Source organism: Xenopus laevis, chromosome 9_10L (assembly GCF_017654675.1).
Source record: "Xenopus laevis strain J_2021 chromosome 9_10L, Xenopus_laevis_v10.1, whole genome shotgun sequence".
Classification (NCBI taxonomy): Eukaryota; Metazoa; Chordata; class Amphibia; order Anura; family Pipidae; genus Xenopus; species Xenopus laevis.
The window spans coordinates 26,813,224-26,818,418 of record NC_054387.1 but is presented as its reverse complement, the minus strand read 5'-3'; the positions used below and the strand labels follow the sequence as shown (position 1 = coordinate 26,818,418).

General features: G+C 35.2%; 1 long non-coding RNA gene across 1 annotated transcript; it reads left to right on the top strand.

The window, feature by feature from the left end:
* The first annotated feature begins 1,065 nt into the window (after nt 1-1,065).
* LOC108701998 lies at nt 1,066-3,887 on the top strand. Its single transcript, XR_001933228.2, has 2 exons — nt 1,066-1,127; nt 3,646-3,887. It is a non-coding gene; the product is annotated as an uncharacterized LOC108701998 (long non-coding RNA).
* Nucleotides 3,888-5,195: the final 1,308 nt, after the last annotated feature.

The following is a 5,195-nucleotide window of genomic DNA, read 5'->3' as shown; positions in this document are numbered from 1 at the left end:
ATTATTATTTCCATCGCAATCAATAATGGTTGTTGGGAGTGTAGATCAAAACTGTGTCCAACTTGTGTCCATAGTTCAAGTTGATCCAGGGACTAGTCCTATTGCCATTTTGGAGTCAGGAAGGATTTTTTCACCCACTGAGGCAAATTCATATCTTTAGTCATAGTAAAAAAGGAACATTACCTCTCTGTGTAGTAACAATACAACACCTGACTTCTACTTTTCTAAAATGGGCATTGGTTAAGGCAGTCTCTCCCTCTTAAAAGCCGCTTAGCATTTGGCGGGGGAGGATTTAGCACAGAGTTTGAAACCAAAGCACTGGAGATGTTTACATAAAGAATTGTTACTAAACAGAGAGGTAATGTTCCTTTTTTACTATGACTAAAGATAAATAAGTTAGGGACCACCATGTGGGGTTTTACCTTGACGTGGTATGGTGGCTTATCAATATTATGATCATAACTTTGTAACAAAAAAACCCTGTTTCAAAATTACATGCACTTGCATATTTACTTTAATCATTTAGACAGGGCTTTAAACTTTTTGAAATTGGCCTTAGGTGTGCATCCACAATCTCCCCTAGTTTTGTATTTGCCAGGAGCTTTGGCTAAGCTCATGTGGTTATTGCACCCTCATACCCGCCCCTTTTTACTTTTGGTGGTCCCCCTCACTTGTGGTGCCTTGGTTTGTGCAATCTGTCTCCCTTTAAAGCCATAGATGCTAGCAGCATGGGAGGATCTAGCCGTTAAAAAACCAACGTCCCATTAGACACTTCTCTATGTACACACACACTTATTGTGTCATTCATTTATTTCTCTTTTACACCCTTTCATTCTATGCTTACTTTCATACATACTCCCAAATACACATACACTTTCCCTTACCACTACCATACACACCTTCACATTTCATTTACACATGTATACACACTATTGTGCAACTGCACATATCACTCTACTTTGTTTTTAATTACAACACCTGACTTCTACTTTTCTAAAATGGGCGTTGGTTAAGGCAGTCTCTCCCTCTTAAAAGCCGCTTAGCAGTTGGCGGGGGAGGATTTAGCACAGAGTTTGAAACCAAAGCACTGGAGATGTTTACATAAAGAATTGTTACTACACAGAGAGGTAATGTTCCTTTTTTACTATGACTAAAGATAAATAAGTTAGGGACCACCATGTGGGGTTTTACCTTGACGTGATATGGTGGCTTATCAATATTATGATCATAACTTTGTAACAAAAAAACCCTGTTTCAAAATTACATGCACTTGCATATTTACTTGAATCATTTAGACAGGGCTTTAAACTTTTTGAAATTGGCCTTAGGTGTGCATCCACAATCTCCCCTAGTTTAAGATTTGATGCAAAGCCAGTATCCAATCAGTCGAGTCGAGTATCCAATCATCTGTTTCTTTGCTACAGATAATCCTTCAATGTTTTCTATTGAAGGAGCAAATCTCACTGTAATTCAGTGTAATCCAACCTAACCAGCATGTGGATCTTTGGGCCCTGACCCATACTGTATGTTTAGAATTCCTGTTATAGGGGTATTTATATGGGACTATTTTGACTAATGTAATATGCTTTCATATAAAGTACTGACTATTTACTTTCAGGAAAAATATTACTAAATAATTTAATTCATAAGTAACCATTCTATATAAGCTTCTGTTGCAGTGAAAATTACATAATAGTTTGTTGTTGTAAACTCTGTCTTTCAAATGTGGCTAAATGTACCTGAAACACTACAAGTTTATTATTTAAAAGTGATCACAGGCAGTTGTTACTTTGGATAATGTTTTGTTTAAATTTACCTGGAATAAATCCCTAAACCTCCATATTCAGCATACATTTGCTACTGATACTTTTGTGCAGAAAACCCTGTCAGCACAGTTTTCAATTTATTATAACTGCTTCTCTCAGGAAATATCCACATAAATGGGTTATGTTAGCACTGTTTTTTAAATCGGGTTGAAAAAAGACAAAGTCCATCAACTCCAACCCCTCCAAATGAAAACCCAGCATCCATGTACACACCCCTCCCTACTTTCACACAAAGTATATATACCCATAACTATACTAACTATAGAGTTTAGTATCACAATAGCTTTTGATATTCTGTCTGTCCAAAAAGTACCAAGCCATTTTTAAAGGCATTAACTGAATCAGCCATCACAACATCACCTGGAAGTGCATTAAACAAGCTCACTATCCTGACTGTGAAGAACCCCTATGTTGCTTCAAATGAAAGTTCTTTTCTTCTAGTCTGAAGGGGTGGCTTCTGGAACGGTGATCCTCTTTATGGGTAAAAAGGTCCCCTGCTATTTGTCTATTATGTGCTTGTAAAATGTAATCATGTCCCCTCGCAAGCACCTTTTTTCCAGAGAAAACAACCCCAACCTTGACAGTCTACCCTCATAATTTAAGTCTTCCACACCTCTAACCAGTTTACCCCTTTCTCCAGAGTTTCCTTCACCAGCTTAAACCTGGCAAACTGATCTGATCAGATGAACTGCTACATCCTCCTCAATCTTATGTCAGTGACATCATATCCTGTAAAAAAAAAACTTGTTTTTTTTATGTTTCAAAGAGGGATTGTATTTAAAAGTTGTAACAGTTAAAAAATGTAGTTTTTTTATTAACCATTTGAGGGGCATGCCACATTTGTTTTAGGGTGGGCTCATATTTAGGATATTAGAGAATCTATTTTGTCTTTATTTAGTTTCCTTGGATATTTTTAATAATAAGAGGGCATTTCAAGCATTTACACCAACATCACTAATAAAGACATATATATGACCTCTATGTACCCACCTTATTCAAACTGACCTAAGCATAAGTGTTTTAACAAAGTTTCGCTAGGAAGAAATGAACATTAGCAAAAGTTCACTATGAAATGCTCCTACTGACAAATTCACGCTAGTGCAACTTCACATTTTAGTGAATTAGTGAAGTGGTAGCGAATTTGAGACTGACGAAGTTGCGCAAAGTGTGGCAGAGCCTTCCAAGGCAAAAATCGTTCTTTAGTGAATTTGCCCCCATGTCTTGTCACATTCAAAAGGGATGTCGGATTTTACTAGAGAGTTAATTTATTAATGCCCATACAGTATGTACAAATAAACTACTTGCATGTTATGAAATTAAGACTGAGCTCTCATCAAAAAATTTTGAAAATAAGAGAACTAAATAAGTCCCTCATTAGTAGTGGAGACCCAGAAAGTTATTTTGACAGTAGCTATAGAACTTACTTACTTAGAACTTTGCCCTATCCACTGTGATATCCTGTTGAGTTTTCCAGCTCCCCAGCTTCCAGTGATTGTGCTAGAAAGGCAAGGCAAAAACACCAAAGCAGTTTGAAAATGTGTATGGTGATGATGATGATTCAAGAAATATTTACAACTCACCATGAGAGGAAGGTTGCATGTCTTTATTTCCTGCTACTCTGTGTTAGCTTTTCCCTGTATTATTCCATTTTTTAGTATTTCTGTTAACTATGTAAAGTTTTACATGCTTGGGATAACAATTATACACTGAAAATGTTCTGAAAACTAATATTTTAAAAATGTTTAAACACAGCCAGTTTTCTGTCTCATTTTCTGTATAAATATTAAATCTCTGAATCTCCTTTTACATGTTTCTGAAGGATGTGATGATAAAGATGAAGATAACGATGAAGTCAAGAAAGCTGTTTGGACTGACCACAGTGGTATCTCCACTTTTAAAAAGGACAACGATTTCAAAAGTCTTTTATAAAATCTCTCACAATGAAAGCTATCACTCTGTTAATGGAAAATAATGATGGCAGCAGTTACATGTAACTGGCATAAAAATATAAGAAAGAAAATAATAAAGCATTGATAAATCTGTTTCAGATTCACCATTCAATAGTGGTCTCATGCTTTTTTTCTCATGCAATATTGTGTGTTGGTTTTGGTAATCACTCCTTGACAAATGGGTATTGTGGATTAGCAATTCCTTTATAATTTGTGACTAAAACCCCAGATTGAAAACTTTGTACCATATTGTTCTCATTCACTATGATGATAATAGGGGGGTAATATTTTCCTAAACCAAATTACATACATTATTACCAGAGAGGTTGCTCCTAAAAATATGAAAATATGTGGAGTTATTGGATATCTAAACATATGCCACTTTAAAGGAACAACAAGTTAATGACCAAAAATTATATCATGCACGTAATAATGACTCCTCCCCATCCCCTTTTCTCTTTTACTGGCTTTTCCTCTCCTTAAAGTGATACTGACACTAAAAAACTACTCTTAAAAATATCAATGTACATTTAGGGAGTTATTTATTAAAGGAAAACTATACCCCCAAAATTAACACTTAAGCAACAGTTTATATCAATTTAAATGACATATTAAAGAATCTTACCAAACTGGAATATATATTTAAGTAAATATTTCCCTTTTACATCTCTTGCCTTGAGCCACCATTTCGTGATGGTCTGTGTGCTGCCTCAGAGATCACCTGACCAGAAATACTTCAACTCTAACTGTAACAGGAAGAAGTGTGGAAGCAAAACACACAACTCTGTCTGTTAATTGGCTCATGTGACCTAACGTATGGTTTGTTGGTATATTTGTGAGTACAGTGAATCCTACGATCCCAGGGGGCGGCCCTTATTTTTTTAAATGGCAATTTTCTATTTATGATTACCCAATGGCACATGCTACTAGAAAAGTATATTATTAAGAAAATGGTTTATTTACATGAAGCAGGATTTTACATATGAGCTGTTTTTTGCAATATCTTTTTATAGAGACCTACATTTGGGGGGTATAGTTTTCCTTTAAAGTCCGAATGCCAAAAACTCAAAAAATTTCGTTTTTTTTTTTTACTATAAAATGAGAATTTTTAGTGGGAAAAAAACCTTGAATTTATTATACCTCAAGAATGGAAAAAGTCTGAATCCGAAAATCAAGCATCTCAGACCTGCAGAGTTTGTATATAAGTCAATGTGAGAGGTCCCTATCCTATTTGGAAGTTTCTGTGGTCTGCACTGGAATTAGGCCAAAAATCTGATTATTTCTGCCTTTTTGGGCAAAAATTCGAAAAAATCTTACAATTTGGGAAAAAAAATTGGTTTTCACACAATTTTATCGAGTTTGTCCCTGATCTGATTAAATTGTGCTTTTTAAATAATAAATAAAGTCACATCGTGTATTC